General features: G+C 38.1%; 1 protein-coding gene across 5 annotated transcripts in view; it reads right to left on the bottom strand.

The window, feature by feature from the left end:
- Window positions 1-23267, bottom strand: part of dlgap4b (discs, large homolog-associated protein 4b) — a 134032-nt gene that overhangs the window by 54699 nt on the left and 56066 nt on the right. The gene's annotated exons all lie outside the window — the stretch shown is intronic.

Genomic DNA, 23267 nt, shown 5'->3' with positions numbered 1-23267 from the left:
GAACTGTTCTTAAAACAACAGTGGAGCTGTCATGGGACGGGACGGATGTTTTATGAACACAGAATCGCTGTCATCAGTCTTTACCTGCTTATCTATGAGCTCACCTTCATGCATATTTAATGCAGCATCACAATGCCTTTAAAGTTTCACAGGGTGAAGTTTCATGACATAAAAACGTTTGCTTCTGAGTAATATGTAGATGTCTGTGTGCTGAAGATTACTCTCTCCCTGCAGAACACCGACACCATCCATATTCATGGGATTATAGTACAAAACACTATTAATAAACATGAAAATCACACACTCTCACTGCAGCGAACATCAGTTGAGGAATCTGTACACTAGTGAACTAAAAACCGGGGTAAAAACATGTCAAATGAAATGGAAACGGACCTTATACTTTTACATTAGCGGTGTTTCTGTGAACGACTCTTCAGTGTTAGTATAATTATACAATACCGTTCAGAAGTTTGGGGTCAGTCGGATGTTTATCATGTTTTAATGTATATATTTCCAGAAAATACGCATAAAATGTAGTGGTTGTGACAGTAAAGAGATTTCTAATGGTATAAAAGATTTATATTTTAAATAAATGCTGTTCTTTTGAATTTTCTATTTAACAAAGGAACCTTGTAAAAAATGTACCAAGGTTTTCACAAAATATTAAGCAACTATTTTCAAAGTTGTTAATAATCATAAATGTTTCTTGAGCATCAAATTATCATATTAGAGTGATTTCTGAAGGGTCATGTGACACTGAAGACTGGAGTAATGATGCTGAAAATTCATTTAATGTCTATTACAATAGAAAACAGCTATTTTAAATTGCAATAATATTTTACAATTTTACTGTTTTTAACTATTATAATCAATTTTTGATTATTATTAATGCTGCCTTGGAAAGATGTTCAAACCATTCAAGGATCTTATCAACCCCAAACTACTGAACGGTGTGTGTACAAATATAAATGTTTCAACAATATTTTTGGACTTGAATAAAACCAATTATTTACTGACAATTACTGTGTGTGTGTGTGTGTGTGTGTGTGTGTGTGTGTGTGTGTGTGTGTGTGTGTGTGTGTGTGTGTGTGTGTGTGTGTGTGTGTGTGTGTGTGTGTGTGTGTGTGTGATTGCAGCCGGTCTTACAACATTCCTAATTAATCCAATCAATCATCTCACAGACTTAATTATGGCAAAGATGCAAAAATGATTCCAGGGTCAATGTGACGATAAGACAATCTCAGGCAAGACATCACACACACACACAGACACAGACACACACACACACACACACACACACACACACACACACACACACACACACACACACACACACACACACACACACACACACACACACACACACACACACACACACACACACACACACACACACACACACACACACACACACACACACACACACACACACACACACAGTGCTCACAGTGCTGTGTTTTTTCTATTTTTATTCTCTCATGCGCTTTGTTGATTCTGTAATCTACTTCACTGAGACTAGAACGAGCAGGGTTAAAAAGCTCTGTGATTTCATCTTTCTAGAACCTGCTAAACTTTCTCGTGAGCCACTTCCTAAACACCAGCGCTTCTCAGAGGAAACGCCCTGGTACTAAAGGAAAAACCTTTGCATTTTTAAAATAAAACATTTGCATTTTAATGAGCCACCGTTCCCGTTGAGGATGCCCCCTAAAGGAGTTCACGTTTTAAGACTGTAGTTGATCTGAAAGCGCCGCTCACACACCTCTGTGTCCTGCTGTGTGTGTGTGGCATGATGGATGATCTCATGTTCACATTACAGAAGGACACGCCTGAACCTGAAGCCCCACGGAGAACATCACAGTCTCTGAGCGTTTCAAGGCCAAGCTGTACCACGGCAGCAAGACAAATATACCATTTCTATTTTAATATCATATCCCCTTTAAAGTGGCCTTCTTATGCCCTTTACAAAGTCTTGATTTTGTTTTTGTGCTCTACTAGAACAGGTTTTCCTGCTTGAATGTTGATTATTTTCCTCATATTTTCCATTGTTGCAGCTCCTCTCTTCCCAGTCTGTCAGTAACGCTCTGTTTAGTTCCTGTCTCTATGAAGCCCCTCCTTCTGAAAAGCACACTGTGCTCTGATTGGTCGGCTGGATCAGTGTGTTGTGATTGGTCAAGCGCTTTGAGTGTGTTTGGGAAATGTCCCGCTCTTACCCTAACCACCAGTTTCAACACACTACTAACTAACTCAACCAGGCTCCGCCCCTTTATTCTGCGTATTAATTATTATAATGAGGAATATTGTGACGTGTTCGTTCCCGGAAGAAACTCAAGACTACAATGGAGGCGTTTCAGGAGTTCAGAAACACTGACACTGATATAGAGAATAACTCAGAGCTTTTTAATGCCTAAAGAAAGATGAACATGGAAAAAGCATAAAAGGTCCTCTTTAATATTTATTTTTGCATTAAATCTCTATGCAACCATCAAGTGCTCTAGAGTCTCTGAGCTTTCCACGAACAGCCACAGAATGAATCTTTGAAAGCATCGCACATTATTTGCATGTACTGTAGTAGTGCATTTGAATATTTCACAACCTGTTAAAATGTCTAATTTATTAAAGCTCAACCGTAATGCCGTTTGTCTGAGAGCGGCGAGAGGAACGCATTACAGACACTGAGCCACTTTAAAACCACTTGGGCTTCGACTGAGTTCCTAGACTCACTTCTTTCTGTGTTTTACACGGAGAGCAATCTGTCAGAGCTTTACTGAACGTGAAATAAACTGCACACAATCAGGCAAGTGACTCTAGATGTTTAATGATCTTCCAGACTCACTGACCCTTCAGCGGTTTATTTTCTTTCAGAAAACACTTTATTTCTTTGAGCAGAATAAATGTAGTATACTGAACGTCTCTGTAACTAATCTCGAGCATTTCGCGATCATCTTAAACTTTGATCAATCAGAAAGTGGATTTCTTTTCAAAATTCTTGAGAAGTTTCCTGCTCCTGAATTCATCCGAGACTCTCGCTGACATGAAAACACTTCAGCTTTCTAAAGCTTCTCCTCCTGACCTCCTCCCACACCTGTCCTGAACCTAAAAGATTTGGGTTTTGAACTGATTTTGTCCAATGTCAGATACGGCCAAATTCAACAGCTCTGCAGGGAATAAAAACACCTTTATTCTTCCCATGGTCTAATTGACCCTTCACAGGGAGTTTGATTGACAGGCGATCTGACCAATCATAATCCGCTCATCCGCTGAATCCGCCATGTTTGTCCGACAAAGCAGTCAGGAGAGTTAGTAGATTAACGTTGGATGATTGGAACTTGAAAAGCGGCGTGTACTGACGTCTTTCCGCGGTTAAAACAACATTCCTTCTTATGGAATAAAAACACCTTTTTTCTTCCTATGGTCTAATAGAGAGCCTAAGTCCCTCCCCTCCGCTTCCGGCTCATGGGACCTTATTTTGGAAAAAATATGTATGGTAGTCAATGGCGAGAGACAACTTATCTTTTTATTCCGTCTGAACTGTGCCCTGAATTACACATATGATGTTTGTCAATTTAAAATATAATTATGAAAGTCAAGAAAGTTGCAGTTTGTCATAAAACAGAAGAGTAACATTTAGTTTTATGTGAAAATTGCTCAATGAACTACATCTCTCGTCTCGCACTATGTCCGTATGTGTGCAGTCTGGTACAAAACACTCAGGCATGACGGCGTAACGTTACGATTATAAGGTAAGACTATAGAAACTGACAGACGTTAGCTTCAGTAAAGTTAGCTTCAGTAAAGTTTCAGTAAAGTTAGCTTCAGTAAAGTTAGCTTCAGTAAAGTTAGCTTCAGTAAAGTTAGCTTCAGTAAAGTTAGCTTCAGTAAAGTTAGCTTCAGTAAAGTTAGCTTCATTCATTGAGAGAAAAGGTATGACGTCACATGTGCACCTTTTGGGTTTGTAGTCTTTGTAATTACGTATTTTCACAGTCTTATACCTCAACAGTTTTACATCAAACTGCGACTTTCTTGACTTTAAAATGTATCTTTTAAATTGACAAACATCATATGTGTAATTCAGGGCACAATTCAAACGAGATCAAAATATTTGTTGTCTCTCGCCATTGACTACCATTCAATATTTTTCCAAAATAAGGTCCCATGGTGGTCCACCGGAAGGGGAGGGACTTAGGCTCTCAGACCCTTCACAGGGAGTTTGATTGACAGGCGATCTGACCAATCATAATCCGCCATCCGCTGAATCCGCCATGTTTGTCCGACAAAGCAGTCAGGAGAGTTAGTAGATTAACGTTGGAGGATTTGAACTTGAGAAACGTAGTGTCCTGACGTCTTTCCGCGGTTAAAACAACATTCCTTCTGATGTTCAGTCATGTCTATTTGATGCTATAAATGAACTAGAAGGAAGAGATGATCGGTTCACGAGCCGCTTTAACTGAGCGATCTGTCAGACACATTAAAGAGACACAAAAACTTATTTATTGTTTAAATTTCGTTAAAAAATGACCAAATTTGAAAGGTGAGACTTTGTTTCATATCAAAAGTAAGCTGGTCTGTCGTGTGTGTCAGTGTCCTCTTTGCTCCGCGATGTGCGTTAGCGTTTCACTGTGTGAGAACATGTGGGGTGTGTGTGTGAGAGAGGCGTGGCTTGTCGGACATAGCAACAGTAACTAAAGGAAAGGGTCTTTGCGAACGGTCAATTATCAGGGAACTGTCAGCAAATTACCATCTCTAAACCCACTTATATCTGCAGATCCGAGCTTATTATATCTGGTTTAACTAGTTGTGTTTGGTCAGTTGGATGGGTTTTCTCCACGCCTGGACTCTTTCAAACACCTCCGACTTAAATTGAGTCGCTTCGTTCTCAAGATGTTTTGGTTACACTTTATTTTAATTACAATGTAATTATATATTTAAGTACTGAGTAACATTAAGTTATACAGTACATGATGTACTTACTATAGGGTTAGGATTAGGATTTGGTTGAGGGTTAGTTGCATGTGATTTTGCATAATTTACTGTTATTACTATGGTAAGTACATGTAACATGTAACAAGGACACTGTAAAATAAAGTGTTACAGATCTTTATTACAAAAATTATTATAAAATTTTTTTTAATCAGTATTTTCTAAATATTATTAAATCAAGATACATTTACTGGAGCAGCAAGATGGCACAACATATTAAGTTTATATATATATATATATATATATATATATATATTAAAAATGTATAAAAATTAAGAGAGTTTAAGCCTAAAATAAGAAAAAAAAGGGGTCAGAAAAATAAACCTCATTTAAAGCAAAAACATAAACTTTTCAAACCCTAATGGCAGATATTTTTCTTGCTTTAAGATTAAACTCACTTAATTTTGATAAATTTTTTATTAGAAATGAAGACTTCTAATGTTATGCCATGTTTGCTTCTCGAGTAAACGTTTCTTGATATAAGAATGTTTAGATGTTTGTACTGGAAACCAAGACTGGGGAATAAATCCACTTTTCGCAGTGATTAGTTTCTGTGTTCTGCAGAAGAAAGAAAATATGGAATATGAACCGAGTAAATTATGACAGAATGTTTCTTTTTGCAAGAATTTAGACAAATGTTGTACGGCATCCAGCCTTTCTCTCACATCACATTCAACCAAACATGCAAACTCAAAACTCATGTAAAAATTGTATTTTCTGTGGTGCTGTAGATTCAACAATAGCAGATTTCAGAATGATGCTTTACTTCGGTCTCAATGCAGATACTAAACAACCATTAAAAAAATAAAAAAATAAAAAAGTAATATATATAAATCATGGCATTTAAAAAATAATAATAATTAAGAACCAATTCCCAGCCCCTGTGATCGAGGATCAAACCACTGTCAGGTGCAAAAAAATTAAATAATTTTATCTTAAATGATCATTCTCCACACCTGTCCCTTGCAGTCACTTCATATGGAGAATCAGACCCTCTTCAGCTCTTATCTCTAGGTGAGACTTTAGTTATATCAGCACTAGATCAAAAAGCTGCCCGACTCGCATTCTCCCTCCAGAAAGCTTTTGTTCTGGTCTGTAATTTGGCCTCGGGTTCCCGCAGAGATATCAGTCGAGTCGATCCCTCGATACCTACAAAACAAGATCAAATAACACAACCCTGCCCAGCTGTGCCCATTCCTCTCTTCATTTCTCTCAGCCCAAAGCTCAAGACAGAAGCACTGACTTACACACACATTTATCAGTTTGCATGCTGGCCTATTATTATGGGATCAATGCTTTTTTTAAAGTTTGAGGTGAGTCTCTTCTGCTCACAAAGGCTGCATTTATTTGAATAAAAATACAGTAAAAACAGTAATATTGTGAGATATTATTACAATTTAAAATAAGTGGTTTCTATTTGAATATCTGTTAAAATGTAATTTATTCCTGTGATCAAATCTGAATTTTCAGCATCATTACTCCAGTCTTCAGTGTCACATGATCCTTCAGAAATCATTCTAATATGATGATTTGCTGCTCAAGAAACATTTATGATTATTATTAATGTTTAAAACAGTTGAGCTGCTTCTACGCGAAAAATAGCTGCAAAATCACATAAAAGTTTCAAGAGTATGTCCTTAAATTCCCCTCGGATGGAGAATAAATGGCATTCTGAACAAAAGGAGGAAAAGATATATTTACTCTGAAGAGATTCTGCTGTAATCTCGTTTCGAATGCAAGTCAATCTGTCGCAGAAGATTGAATATACCGTAGACAGGCGGGTTTAGATTAATAGTAGTTCTGGCATTTAAGAAAAAAAACGAATGAAAGAGAGATGAAATAAAGAGTGGACATGTTTGTTGTGTCTCATGCTGTACCTAAAGGGATTCAATATGATCAGTACAAGCTCAGATGAGACTGACTCTGCAGTTAAGCTGGACGAGAGAGAATCCGCCTCTGACAGAGACTATTAATGTGAAACTAGTGAAGTAAAAATATGTTATTACAACATTTATGACTATTCATCTTTTCACATTGCAAGCCAGATGGCTCTTTTCTAAAGTCATGCATAGGAAAGGATTTCAAAGCCTTCGGAAAGCTTTGCGTTCATCCATGTTAAAGTCTATTGTTTTCTTTTTTTAATTATTTTTGGTGTTTTTGATTGGAAAACACAACCTGGATTCAAACCTGCATCAGTCAATGTGTCTGAACCACATGCATCAAACATCAAACTACATAAAAAAATAGTGCAATAAAACAAACAAACAAACAATGTGTCCAACCATAGTCTCGCCCCAGACTCACACTACTGGTTAAGTCAGAAGTTGATGTATCATGCATGCAAGTCTCACAATATTTCAGAATGTCAAACTATTAATAAATTACTCACAGATGTCCATGATTTGAGGAAAAAATTATTCTGCAAATTTCTGCCATTTAAAATGGGATTTATAAAATTCCCAAAGGTTTTGCACAATGCAGTGATTTTGATATGGCTTTAAAAAAACAATAATAATAGTAATATTGCTAAACAACACACAGCACAGTGTATTTATTTAACTAAATTGTAGCCTTTGTGATTTGATAATGGTAATCAGCCATATTGTATATCATGCAGCCGTATTAACTCTTTCCCTGCCAGCATAAAAAAAAACTGAAATGTTGAGAGCACCAGCATTATTGATCATTTTCACAAAACTTTAATGGTATTGAAGTTTATTTCCACCAAGGAATATAGCAATTTAAAAGATAATTGTGACTTTTTATCTCACAATTCTGACTTTTTCTCCTACAATGGCGAGTTTACTTCACGCAATTCAGAGAAAAAAGTCAGAATTGTGAGATAAAAAGTCACAATTTCCTTCTCTTCATTTTTTTTCTGTGGCAGAAACAAGCTTCCAAATCACGGCCCCATGAATATTTTGTTGTATGAATATCTGAACATGCAATACATATAAAAAAAAAAATTGTTTTTGTCAAAGACTTCGTCCGGACGTGATTCAGAACACAGAGTCGATCGAGTCCATCAACACCTCAAAGCTTCACAGTCGTTTCCTCTTCATGGGTTCAACATTTCATTCAGTAACGATAGACAGTTTTGATCTATATGATGTTTCATGTTTGATGATTGCGTTATTTTACATGTGCGTCAGCAATGCTTCTATCGCTTGTTTCTGCTTCTTCTTCTCCTGTGTTTTGATCAGGAGACTCTCTACTCTTTCAGAAGATGAGTAATAGCGCCCCCTACCATATAACTGAGAAAACACGGATTGCCAGGAAATTCCCTCAATGGCAGGGAAAGACTTAAGTATTAAAAAATGAAATATATGGCTTGTCATTTCATTAATATCACATGGAGAAATGTGTGCTACTCAGTACTGTATGCATTACCATTGCAATGTTGATTGTTAGATAACTACTCCTTTCATATCGTTTCATAATAGTATGTCATTCTATTTATTTAATTTTCTTTATTGTAAACAAAATGTTATTCAGTTTTTTCCTTTAAAAACATGCCTTTTCAATATTTAACACAGCAGTATAAGAAAGAGCACATGCACATGCACAAGTTCTTCTATAGTCTCAAAGCCGGATGACACTCAGAATCACTTCATTTGCCATGTGCACGTTACTGGCAGTCACGCTAACAACACAACCAAGCACAACTACAGCAATGATGAAGACTTGAAGAAATGACATCACTCAAACTAATAACGGCACGAACTGACAGCGTCCTCCAGCATATGTCATGTAGACGGCACTGTAACCAGCTCTGAGAGACCGCACAGATTAACGTCCTCAGAGATCAGCGTGCCATATAAACAGAGTGCTGCCTTTTCAGGCCCTACAGAGATTACAGTACGACACTGTGTGTGTGTGTGTGTGTGTGTGTGTGTGTGTGTGTGTGTGTGCTGCTGGGCAGCCCTGCTATCGTCCCACCGGATCTGAGCTGATTTAATGCAGTTTAAAGGCCTTTATGGTATACGTGGCTGGCAAAAGAGATATCTATCATCCTATCCTTGCGGTCAATCTCATTTCTTCCAGTATCCCAAGGGACTCCAGATCCCAAGAGCCTTTGTTCTCATGGCGTAAACTAGCACGGTTGTTTCCTGCTTCTGCAACACAATTACTGCTTCCGAATGATAATTAAACCCGCAACTATTTTCAATTATCATAGTGGGGAAGATGGCATAAAGTGCACAGTGACACGTTCATGCCCGTTACAGTGGTGTCTGTCACAGCGCGACTCAGTGGCTAAATCACCACAGACGACAGCCGCTCGTATATCAGCCACAATCACAAACACTCATAATTAAATAATATAATTAAATAGCAATCTTCACACTGTGGATATTGGCCGAGTCACTTATGCAACAGTGGGACTGTACAAACTATCAATCTTAATATGCAAGGTCGTTTTTAATGGAGTTTGCATGAGGTTACAGAAAAAAGAGAAACTTGTTATTTTGTTGGGAAGCTTCACTGGCATTTAAAGGATTTTGAAAATGTTTTGGTGAGAAGTCTCTTTTGCATTTATTTGATGAAAAATACAGTAAAAACAGTAATATTGTGAAAAATTATTACAATTTAAAATAACTGTTTTCTATGTGAATATTTGTAAAATTGACTTTATTACAACAGTGTTTTATTCTAACTTCATGCATTCTTTCTTCTTTTATCAACACTTGAATGTGGGTAAGAAGTTAATCAATCCATACAATGTTTTTTTTCCTTCTTTTTTATAAATGATTTGTCAATTAACCCCTTCATTGCTGTGCGCTTTTTTTCTGAATCATGGCTGATTTGTAGATTTCACAGCCAAAAAACTCTCTGTATTTTATTTTTATTTATTTTATTTATTCCCATTCCTTTCTATGGCGGTCATTTTTGACCATGAGGAAGTGTGACTATGTTTTTTGGGATCATTTAACCTTTTTGATTCATGTCTACGATTTGTTCGTAGCTAATCCTACAAAAGTCACCATTTCGATGAAGTAGAAAAAAGAAAAGAAAAAAAAAGTTAAATTTTTTGGTCAAAAGTGAAGTAGGAAATAAAAAATAATAATAAAAATGCTACATCTTTTGGTCAAAAGTGACTGAAGAGCACCAATAGTTCAGGAATATCACGCAAAAACAACACTTTTCTCATAATTTACTAGTTGTTTCACACCTGTATGACTTTCTTTCTTCCACTAAACATTAACAAATAACAGTTTTCAGTACAATGAAAATGCATGAATCACATGGACAACTTTTAAGGTACTTTTTCCATAATTTCGGGAGTTTCCATCCACATTTCAGTGTATGGAATACAGAGACTCTGGCATTTTTCTAAATATTCCCTCATTTTAATTGTAAATACCGAAGCCATCAAAAGAAGATCAATGCATCTCAGTAGCAGTGTCAATATTTCATTAAACTATTGTTTCTAGCTCTCTTCCATCAGTCTCTGCCAGCTCTTAATCTGCCAAATTGCCTGTAGTTGTTAGTCGCTGGGTTCCCTTCAGCAGTGTAAATGCTCTCATAAATCAGTAATGTTGTAAAGGATTGTGGACAGAGAAAGATAGGAAAAAACATCTCTGGTTACATGCCATCAGGAGGAAGGAAGTTAGTCTGTCATGATCGACAGCAGAATGACTCAGCAGAATAAAGCCCAGGATGAGCGGCTCCTTCTCGCTGTGACTCAGTTCAGATCTGCAGGATGAGACGTGCAGAGAGCTGATAACACGGCTTTCATGATGACAGATTTTATAAGCATGGAAAATTTGTTGTTCCACATGCAAAGGTGTGTAACATTAGCATTTGGACAGATTTGTGCGTTTAGACAAAATATATGTAGCCTGGATGCCCGCCGGACTTAGCTCCGCCCACAACATTTTTAGGTCGGGAAGTTCGGTCTGGACTTGGAGCTATTATGCCCGAACCAGAGCTGTTCGGACCAATCAAATTGTCAGGGCGGGCTTTATAAGATGATGGACAGATGATCAACAGTAACGTAATCATCCTCCTCACCAAAGAGCGCTTGGGTTGAATTCGTTTACAACAAAGATGACTGCCGCTGGAGAATTGAGATTTCACACTTACAAATAAGTCAGATAGAATAAATGCATATTTGGCGTGCTGTCCGAGGAGAGGCTCTGGGATCGGTATTCGGCCCGAACCCAAAGTACTCCCCCCGTATTCCTGGCTGTGGAAGAACAGGCCGAGAGTGAGTGGAGAGATGCTGAAGACTGTCAAGGAATGTTAGGCGAGTTGACAGAGTGAATATATGCTTCCTCTCATCCTGATAGGGTAGACATGGTAATTGTTTAATGACAAGTTGATTGGATTGATTATTTGAACGTGCTCCTCTCGAACTTTGTTTATGAAACATCATGTGTAGATTCCGCCATCGCGTCTGTTATAGAAGATATCGACAGCGCATTCATTTTAAAAGAGGAACAGAGAACCACGATCAAGGCATTTGTCGATCGGAAACATGAATGAAGAACATACGTCACTTACTTCCTTGCTCTGATTGGTTGTAGGTCTATCCAATTGAGTGCAGAGGCATTTTCCTTCCTGGTTCGGTTGAAACATGCCCCATAATCAGAGCCCAATGGAGCAGTATCAGACTCCTATTCTGACTAGAATCTGAGTATGACTAGCCTGGCTAACGTCAGACCTCGTCTCATTGAGACGTGGTCTGGGAACTACATGTTCATTTTCTCGTATTTGAGGCGTGGTTTACGAATGCCCAGAGCCGTTTATTTGGCGCTACGAAATAGCCAATCGACATAGCCAATCGTTTCAATTATACCAGATGACGTATGTAGAGCGACAGAAATTTGACGAGGAAGAAGACGATGGGTCAGAGATTTATGTGTACACGAAAAATGCGCTCTTTTTTTCTAAATAAACTTGCGTTCTAAACTACTTAGAACACTATCTAAGGCTGCATCGAAAGGTAACTTCGCGTCTGATGCCATGTTGGATCCATAGACATAAACAAACTGCTTCGGTGTGTCGCATAGACGTCGTCATTGTCTTGCTGCTCCCTCCCCGTTCTGTGATTGGTTCCCTCGCTGAGGCGAAAATCTGGTCCATGGAATCCAGGCTGCCTAGCAACGTGAATAAAATCGCGCTGCGTGCAAGGCATCACGGGGAAACCCAGGCTAGAGTATGACGACGTCAGGCTAAAATATATGTATACACAATCCACAATCTACGAAAAAAAGTGAGAGTGTACATGAAAGGAAGATGAACCCTTTTCTAAATGCATGTTATAGGTCTTATGCATATGTTTACGGAGGTTTCGTTTCAAAACGCGTTTTCCAAAAGTTTCTCATCCACACTGAAACTCTCACAAAAGCTCATTGGGATGATGCAGACGGAACAGGACATAATCAAGTTATCACGCACTTCTTCTGGCAGGATCAGTTTATTTAGCAAAATATCCCACCAATCACCAGGTCGCACTCACTATTACCATTACTTTGCACACTCTTCATATCACAGTCCTGCAAATGCAAGTGAATTTTCTGTCATCTTTGCAGGACTGTGATATGAAGAGTGTGCAAAGTAGCAACAGTGTGAAAGTGAACAGCACATAACAGGCACAATACTGGTATAAACATGAATATCTATGGATTCAAATCGCGTCACATGACTAAATCATCGTTTTCAAACACCTCAGTTTTCACGTTGTAGTGTGGACTGTGAAACCGGTGGTATTTAAAAACTATGATTTAGTCATGTGGCGCGTATTGAATCCATAGATATTCACTGTAGATGCAAAGTCCTATGTTAACTTCACTGGTACAGTGGCAGGAAATATCGTTCTTACTCGTCACAGAAGTCAGTCAAGAAATCCGTAAACAAGTGCGAGTTTAATCAAAACACAAAATTACAAAAATATACAAAATCCTGTTGGCTCCAGTAGCCTATCCTATGATTTCACTTGTTAAACCTTTAACTTGTGTTACCTTAAACGTTTAAACACGAGTTTTATCCATAATGACAGACGAACGGTAAGAAAACTGTTTCTCCCTTTTTCCTATACACGAACTACTTCAAGTTCAATCTTCCGCCCCAAGTGGGCGTAACCATTAAAGAAACAGAACAGAAATTAGCCTATACATCAGAAAACATAGTAAATAATACTGATATATATATAAATAAACACAGGAAATATCAGAATTGCCTCTCAAAGAAAGATACAGATATGATACCTTCAGTTTGTGCTTGCAAAATCAACACTCCAAGCAAACAATTCTAATATACAAATTATTGAAATATTAAATTGACTCTTACATTCACGTTTAAAAATGTATCGACTTTGGAGAGCGTTTTCAAAAAGCTTCGTTTTCATTGGTAAAAACGCAGTCTCAGTGTGAGCGGAAGGCCAAGACGGAGAGAGAAAGATGCGTTGTCAAACGAAAACGTATTAGTGTGGACAAGCCCAAAGATCTGCAGTAAGCCCACATAAAGACCTCGAACATCTTCAACCCAGAAGAGCCGTGGGAAGTGGCTCGTGTTAGCATGAAGTGTTCTGCAGATGGCTTGTGATGATACGGCGTAATGTGAGTGAGGTTTGGGCCACTGCTCGGCAGATTACTGATGAAAGCACCTTTGCCGTTTTGAATAGTGCATGAATGGAATTAGTGCATTAATCCTGCGCGTCCCCAGGCTCTCGCATGCCCTACTTTCCCAAAGAGAGCAGAGCCCATCCATTCACTGCACTCCTTCCTGGAACTATCAGGAACTGTGGCAAACAAATGGCAGAGAGAATTCAGGGAATGCTGAAAGAAAGGCTATATGATGATCCAGATGGAGACTTATAGCTTAAAGCTTTATTACAAAGCTCTTTAAAATGTAACATATAAATATGCATAAACATACGCACACGCATACACACAGACATACATGTGTATATTTGACTATAGGAATATTCCAGGTTCAGGTCAAGTTCAGCGAAACTGACAGGCTTTTTGCCATATTGGAAATGATTGGAAAGAAAGTGAAAATCTGGGTTACATTGAGACAATGGAAGAGAATGGGGCCAATATTATTATTAAAATATTCCCTGTTTCAATAGTAAAGCCACGAGATGTAAAAAAAGAAAGAAAGTGTTAACATGATTTTAGTGTGAAAAATTGCTTACTAACCTTTTCTGTGTGAAGTTATGTAATGCCTAAAACATTTAAATGACTGTAAAAATGATTTAAACAGCTTTACAGCTCAAATAATACCAGAATAATGAATGTATATGCATTTATAAAACAATAAGCTTCACCTTTCTGCTTTAAAATCCTTGCCCTTTGACCTCCACTGCATGTACATCACTGTAGCCATTTGTTTTTTTAAAGTAAAGGAGGGAAGAGTTGAAATGTATTAAGTGGTTATGCCTCACATGTCTTCGGCTGAGCTTTACCTGAACTGAACCCAAAATATTCCCACTTAGGCACAGATACCAACCCCAGTTTGCTGTGGTTCATCTCAAACATATATTATTCCACAATAATAGATCAGCGTAATAGTATGAATACAAATAGCTGAGCAGGAAATGTTTCAGATTTCCATTATTATCTGGAGCTTCTCTTTCCACTTCCTCTTTCTTAATGTCTTCGCTCCGGGGAATGGTGAGGTGAGCGCAGGCGATGCATCATTCTCCTCCGCTAGTCTTCACTGTGCATGCAGTCTCAGGGTGTTTCTGTAATAGTGAGGGATGTGTGTCCCTCTGTCCCACATCTCTGGATCTACAGCGGGCGTCCCGTGAGGCACGAGCCAAAATGGAGTCTGAACCCAGAGTGTGATTGAGTCTGAACCAGATATATAATACGGCCGACAGACCGACTGCAGTCTAATGCGCTGAAACTCAACCTGTGCCGCTCCAAAATATCACCATTCCTGCACTTAGTCAATCGATCCAGCATCTTTTCTAGAGAACATCTGAAATGAATAGGAGGCTTTGGATGTGAATATAATGCACACAATAGAGGAGCATTTCCCCTATATAACTACTCCAAATGTATTTTCAAACAAATTCATGTTTTAGCTTAAACATCAGTGAATTTACACTGTGAGGGCAATCAGTTTTTGGCACAAATTAAAGGGGTCTTATTATGCTTTTTCCCATGTTCATCTTCCTTTAGTGTGTTGATGTTTGAGCATGAAAAAGCTCCAGTTATTCTCTATATCAGTGTCAGTGTTTCTGAACTCCCTGAAACGCCTCCATTGTATCTTGAGTTTCTCCCGGGAACGAACACGTCACAATATTCCTCATTTAAATAATTAATATGTAGAATAAAGGGGCGGGGCCTGGGTGAGTTAGTTAGTAGTGTGTTAAACTGGTGGTTATGGTAAGAGCGGGACATTTCCCAAACACACTCGAAGCGCACGACCAATCACAACACACTGATTCAGCCGACCAATCAGAGCACAGTGTGCTTTTCAGAAGGAGGGGCTTCATAGAGACAGGAAGTAAACAGAGCGTTACTGACAGACTGGGATGAGAGGAGCTGCAACAATGGAGAATATGAGAAAATAATCACCATTTAACCATGAAAACTATTCTAGTAGACTTTGTAAAAGGGCATAATAGGTCCACTTTAATTCTTGTTGCATGCCTATGAATAATGAATGTATATGCATTTATAAAACAATAAGCTTCACATTTCTGCTTTAAAATCCTTGCCCTTTGACCTCCACTGCATGTACATCACTGTAGACTTTTGTTTTTTTAAAGTAAAAAACACATGCACGACACAGAATTTTAAACAATTCTAGCAACTTTAAAATGTGGTTCTAAAAACTCATATGCATCTGACAACTTCAAAATCTGATTTAGACCAGTTACTGTTGTTTGTAAGCTCACGAGGGAATAGAGTAATCCATCCACTGGTTAGAATACAGTAGAAACACACCATGCCAGCACGTTTAGTGAGATTAATGAGCGACGCATGCTTGAGCGTGTTGTGGAATCATGATGAGAAGCGTGACGGGCTTCAGCGTGTGGTCTTCACACTGCTCTGGAGAGAGCGGACCACATGTCTGACCAACTGCTGCTGGAGTTTAACCTCCACTGGTGACAGCTGATCACACGCTTAATGAGGACGAAGCTGTGCAGGGTGATTTACATCGGTGCTCTTGGCAGCCGCTTTGATCCAAAGCATTGTATCAGGGAATCAAACCCATGACTTTGGCTTAGGTTTGCTAGCACCTCGATCCACCTGTTAAACAACATATGTGACCCTGGATCACAAAACCAGTCACGACTCGCACAGGTATATTTGTGGCAATAGCCAACAATACATTGTATGGGTCAAAATTATCATCAAAATTCATTAGGTTATAAAGTAAAGATCATGTTCCATGAAGATATTTAGTAAATTTCCTACCGTAAATATATAAAACATGTATTTTTGTGAGAGAACGCAGCAAAATCATGAACATAAATGATCAACTTTAAAGGAGATTTTCTCAATGTTTAGATTTTTTTGCACCCTCAAGATTCCAGATTTTCAAGAATTGAATTGTATCTCAGCCAAATATTGTCATATCCTGACAAACCATACATCAGTGGAAAGATTATTTATTCAGCTTTCATATGATGTATAAATCTCAATTTCTAAATTGTGACCCATGTGACTGGTGTTGTGGTCTCATATGTGACATACTGACTGTTACGGCACGGAGATTAATTAAGTGCTCATCATTATTATCAGACTGTGACCAGAGTTGAAGTTCTTTAGACACTAGTTTTTCTAAACATGATCTGCTACTGTTGAGGTTCACATGTTTGATTGCATTTGATCAAATTAGATGTATTTGTACAACTACTAATTTTATGCAAATAAAAGCCAAAGCAGCTGATTGTTGTTCGCTCTTCCCATTGGAATCTGTAGTGCTGGTAAAAAGTGATAACTGAGTACAAGCACACACCACCAGTGTATTCACCAATAGGGAGGCAGTGATTAATAAATAAATAAAAACATATATTTTTTTTCAAAAACTTCCCCATTTGGATATATAAATAAATGCATAAATAAATCAATAAACAGTACAAAAATAAAACTAAATATTTTTCAGAGGGTGGTCACATCACATTTGTTTCCTGTTATCAATAAATGAATAAAAAATTCATAAATAATAAATAGAATAATTCATAAATAAATAAACAAATGCATAAATAAATAAATGCATAAATAAAAAACAAATAAACAAATGCATAAATAAATGCATAAATGCACAAACAAACAAATAAATAAATGCATAAATAAATATAAATAATCAACAAAGCAAAAAAAAAAAAAATCTCGTTTGCCTTACTTCAGACCATTGTGGTTTTATTGAGATACTGTAGCATGTGGTGAATGTGAGTCATGTGAGACGAGTCATGTGAGACAAGGCAGTGCCACTAATCAGCCTGAAAGGGTTAAACTAATGGAAACAGATGGTCCATCTCGCTCAGCATCTTCAGACACATCTGAATCGTAATGATCTGTGAGTGAGACGGGTTTAGCAGCACAGCTCAGTTAAACCAGAGTCTGTGATCATCACGACTCCTGCTGTGTTTACTGAGCATTTATTGACTTGTAGGGACTTTTTCCCATTAAGTACTTCTGTTTTTCAAGTTAACATTTGGCCACCATCAAATTTTCATTTGGATAATCTGGCCCGCACATGTTTATCTGACCAGCCAAGCAGTCAATCTGAGTCAAATCAAACACTGCAACTGGAAGCTTTGTTTTTAAAGAGGACCTACAGTATAATGTTTTTTTCAATGTTCATCTTTCTTTAGTGTGTAAGTTTGCTTTTTGAGCTCTGCAAAGCTGCAGTTCTTCTCTATATCAGTGCCAGTGTTTCTGAACTCCCTGAAACGCCTCCATTGTAGTCTTGAGTTTCTCCCGGGAACGAACACGTCACAATATTCCTCATTTAAATAATTAATACGCAGAATAAAGGGGCGGGCCTGGTTGAGTTAGTTAGGAGTGTGTTAAACTGGTGGTTATGGTAAGAGCGGGACATTTCCCAAACACACTCGAAGCGCTCGACCAACCACAACACACTGCTCCAACCGACCAATCAGAGCACAGTGTGCTTTTCAGAAGGAGGGGCTTCATAGAGACAGGAACTAAACAGAGCGTTACTGACAGACTGGGAAGAGAGGAGCTGCAACAATGGATGATATGAGGAAAATTATGTTTTTTGAACATTCTAGTACACAATCAAGACTGTAGAAGGGCATAATAGGTGTACTTAAAGAGTGTAAGGCATTCATATCAACATCATTAAATGTGTGTGAATTAACATGAATTCCTGAGTCTTCTTGTGAATGACGAGAATGAGCTATGAACTTATTTTGGGATTGTGGGTCTCTGCTTTACAGGAGCGTCTGCAGACAGGACTGGTACATTAACATGACAAAGTACCAGCCCGTCTGCCACGCCGATAACCACAGTGACGGATGGAGAGAGAGAGTCTCGCTGGTGTTTCTCAGTGAGGACGCTCCATCAAACGCACCACAGAAAGAGACAGCCGAGAATCCAACACGTTACACCCTAAAGCCACTGTCACAACCATTCAAATACAGAGCCACGCTTTTCTCAGCGTTAACTGTTATTATACACGCCCAGAGTTTGATGGACCGCGAGCAAAATCTGAGCAATAAAACCTCTCCTTTAGTCATTTACAGCAACAAACAGACACTGTCGTCGAGTTGTACAATAACACAGATACGGTGTTCAGAGAAGATAACGCTGTTATTTCTACACACCGCTGAATGAGTCCGTGACGAACGTGCGTCTCAGTCTCAGTCCGTGCTGGAACATTCACTTCAGTTCTGCTGTTTCACTCATCTTTACAATCTATACCAGGGATATATTATGATGTGAGGTTTATACGGCGGTAATTCAATGAAAAAATAACCACGAGGTAATATCAATTTTTTTAGAATGCACTGAATTCAATAGTTTACAAATAAAAGGTGCTTAGCCTCATTTTCTATTTTGATTGACAGACAAATCAGAATATCAGATTATTAATAATAAATTAATAAGTCAGACATAAATACAAAAACAGGTTATAAAAAAAGGTTTTCAATCTTTAAGATGCTACGGACCACTAAGTATAATCATCCTCATGCGAGGGACCCCCATCCAGCTATATTCATAAAGACCCAATATATATATTGTAAATATGTGTAAAATATTATGTCGAAAAAAAAATATAATGTTTTTTCTATTCACTATAGTTCTGCACTGTTAGATACATATTTATTTTGAATACTTTTTATTGTTTTATTTAATCTTTTTTCTTTTATTTGATTATTTATCATTATTATTTTACATATATTTTACAAAAAATGTTCTCAAATTGTTTCAACTTTTCCAATTGGCCCAAGTCAACAGGGTCAAATCTCTTATCTTGTATAAAAAAAATAAAAATAAAAAAAAACACGATATAAAGATATTCTCTATGGGATTTTTTTTTATGAATAATTTAGCATGTGTCTAATTCAGTCTTTGTTATAAATGACCTTTGAAATCTTGTAAATTTTAGATGCATAGAGAGATGAATATGTAACACAAATAACTTTATGGCATATTACATAAGCCATAAAAATAACACGCTCATCGTTAATCTTAAACGCTGCGTATAACTCAAGGCTGAGCGCTAGCATTAGAATGAATCCCTGAAGAAGCGCGTGTGTCATCTAATTATCCGTGTTTTCCTGGCTGCCGTGATAAAGGTCAGGCGAGAGCTTCGGCAGCACTGACTGATTGACAGGTCACTTAGGGCAGGATGAGAGGCAGTCCGAGCTGAATGGTGTTCGGATGTGCAGTTGGTGTCTCTGTGGGCCGGCTGATGTGATGCGCTGAGACTGACACTGAGAGCTAAAGGTCATCAGAGCGGAGCGACACACCGGCAAACTGTACCCACACACACACACATGCAAATCATGCTTACAGTACCACAATGTTTCTTACAGTAAACCTAGTGACCATGAATCAAAATAGATCATTCGTTTTTTTAATGGAATATTGCAGTGTTTATTCGAAATTATTTATCAGTGTACATCATTATTGTTTTAATAATGTTGAATCAGAATAAGTTCCTCTTGCAGCATCTCTTCTCTTCTCTGATGAAGAGGGCGGGGCAACCTGTCACTCACATGAGATCAGCCAATAGCAAACCACAACCATCCAATCAATTCCTCACAGACAAAATCAAGCCCCGCCCACATTTGTTCTTGTTCCAGAAGCGTTTCACTCGGATATACGTCACAATAGAGAAGAAAAGACTAATGCAACTTCTGTTTCACGCAGACTTTATAAATGGTCTCTACATTATATAGTAGGAGGATATTGATGAAAAATGTATGCAATTAATTTTTTCTTAGAGAAACCATAATTTCAACTGACTATAAGTGGATTGGCAGATTGATTCAAAATGTTTAATGTAAAATATAGTAAAGCAATCTAATCACAACATTTTACAACAAAAACTTTTTAAAACATGAAAGTTATCTGACAGAGACTCTCTGACATTTTGTTAGTGATATTGAAGGTCAAAGACTGATATTGAAAATGAGAGGTGCATTAAAAAATCATTGCGAAATTCAAGGCGTTGAGTTTTTGCCAAATCATTGCAAACACGTTGTGAATATCAGAGCACTTCTGTATATTACTGTAATTCCAGCATGTCAGAAACTCTAGTCGCCTGGAGAGGAAATAAAAAGATTATGGTTATTTTGGGTTTGGGTTGAATCAAATTTTCTGTCGGTCAGAGAATCTCATTTATAGCCGGTTTGGCTTCAACTTAATGCCTGTTCAGATCTCTAATGTCGCCCTCGACTCCCTATCTATTACACTGATTGTGTACCGTACTGTATATTGAATATGTATTGTATATGGGTTTGGAGTCTGTAAGATGTTGTTAAAAGAAGGCTGCATTTATTTGATGAAATAAACAGTAAAAAAAAGTTATATTACCGCAATTTAAAATAACTGTTTTCTACAGTATGTGAACACATTAGAAAGACTATATAAATGTCTTTACTGTCACTTTCGATCAATTTAATGCATCCCTGCTGAATGAACATATTAGTTTAAAAGGAAATAAATAAATAACTTGTTGCCCCCAACTTGTTGATGTATGTTCTACATGTTTTTGTGGCTCTGTATTTTACAATGCATATTGTATTGTATATATAATACATATATTCAACTATATGTACAGAAATAGTATTTATCGCATTTGTTCTATATCTCAGCACATTGCTCTTAAAATATAAGATGAAAGTATGGCGTGTCAAGCATGTTTTAACATATTTCGCATATTTTGTTGATCCTGGAACAACATTCCTGTCTAGAAATTTGGTCCTAACACTATTCCCAGTGGGGATTTCTTTAAGACTGCAAGGGAAGCTCGGCTTCCCCTATAATGTCAAAAAATGAAGGGTCAAATATGTACTATTGTGTACTAAAAATGCGTTAGAACACGTTCATCTCGAAGACGAGTTCGCTCAGAATCAGCTACATATAGCAGGTCAGCTGACTCGATTTCCTTCTCATACATTCCCGTAGCACAAGCCCAGCGTCCATTGACTTCAAAATTTGAACAGGTTTTTTCAGTGCTTTGAAACTAGACGGAAACTCATTGGATAAATGCTGCGATTGTACTCTGGGCTTCTGCGTGATGATTGGAGGGTCTGTCGAAAGACTGCATCCCCTTTTGATTGACAGAGATTTTGAACTATATAAAAAATCGCTGACGCTGAAGCTATTCGAGCTCAGTCCCATCACGGATTTTGCAAGTATAGTCGAAAGACAAACTGCTGCAACCTATTTCTTGGCGAAATTGCAGGCCAATTTTCATCATACATTTCACATAATTATACACCACATTCCTTGTTTCAGTTTAACCTAATTCCCACATTTCCTCCGTCGAGTTTAATATCCTTCATTCATTCATTCATACAGTAGGCTAGGGTCGTAGGGGTGAACTCAAGGGGGTAATCCATCAGCCGGAAACCGAAGCTTCTCCGGGCGCCGCCATTGATTAGCGGACCCTCACCTGCTGTTAGCATGCCATTGACTCCCATTCATTTTGGCGTCACTTTGACAGCGAATAACTTTACATCTGAGGCATTTAAAGACTCCATTTGTCCATTATTTATTTCTAAAGAAACACAAAAAATAGGCTAACGATTGCGTCATAACCACGCGACTCTCTGTCGCACAGTAGAGAGATTACCGTATGGACAGGAGGAGAAGCTCGCGCGCAATCGGGGGGACGTGGAGGCAAAATGACAAAGTAATTAATCAGAATACTTAGCAAAAGTTGCTCCTGCTCCAGCTCATGGACACCTCCTACTCACACTCTCCGTCTCTGCAAGTTTCGGAAGGGAATGATTCAGATTTCTCTTGGCACAGCTACTAGAAGACAGACGGGTTGCTCACGTCACATCTACGTCGTCAAGCTCAGTTTGAGTCTGCGCAGTACGCTCGACCATCAGGAAGTGAGAGCTTCTAATTGACTTCACTTTTCTCCGTTGAATCCAATACGGGGTCACTGTGTCCATTTCTTTTACTGTCTCTGGGTGAACTAGCCAGCTAGCAAACTGCACACGATGGCAGACAGTGCTAATATTGTCGACCTGATTTTGGCAAAGCCATTTGAAAGTCTTCCTTACGAGGAGAAACTTAGAATTAAACAAAATTGAGCTTCCCCTCTTTGAAGGACCAGCAGCCGCCACTGCCCTAAACCTAACCCTACCTGTTACATATCCCAAAAATCAGAGGGAAATGATCGGTGAATAACACAGATGTAGAAGCGCCTAACCCTGGTTGTAAGCCTAAACTTAGCATAAACTGTAAACGTGTCCTTCAAATCTGATTGGTTGATTGGAATGTTGATTCAGGAACATGTTGTACTTGATGAAATCTGTCATATGAAATCAGAAATAATTGGACAGCTGCGCTGCTCAGACGTTTCATGTATCTGTTCAATCAGCGAGTTAACAAAAGGTCAAGCGCTAATTGTAGCAGTTCTTCTTTCAGCTGACACCTGACGTGGTCTCTAAAACCCCCCAAAACATGTTCCTGCCAGTAAAGACCAGTACATGGGAATCTTGATTAGAATCACCAATGGTCCGCAGTATAAGAACATGCCGGCGAGATCAACATTATGAATGACTTTCACATAAACATATAATGTGAAATAAACTTAAACATAGCCACTCTGTCAAGACTATGTCTTTAGCTTGACCATGTAGCAGTTAGTCAAGGAAACATTTATACATTTTT

Source organism: Leuciscus leuciscus (genome assembly GCF_965113295.1).
Source record: "Leuciscus leuciscus genome assembly, chromosome: 14".
NCBI classification, from domain to species: Eukaryota; Metazoa; Chordata; class Actinopteri; order Cypriniformes; family Leuciscidae; genus Leuciscus; species Leuciscus leuciscus.
This window is presented reverse-complemented; position numbering and strand designations above follow the sequence as displayed.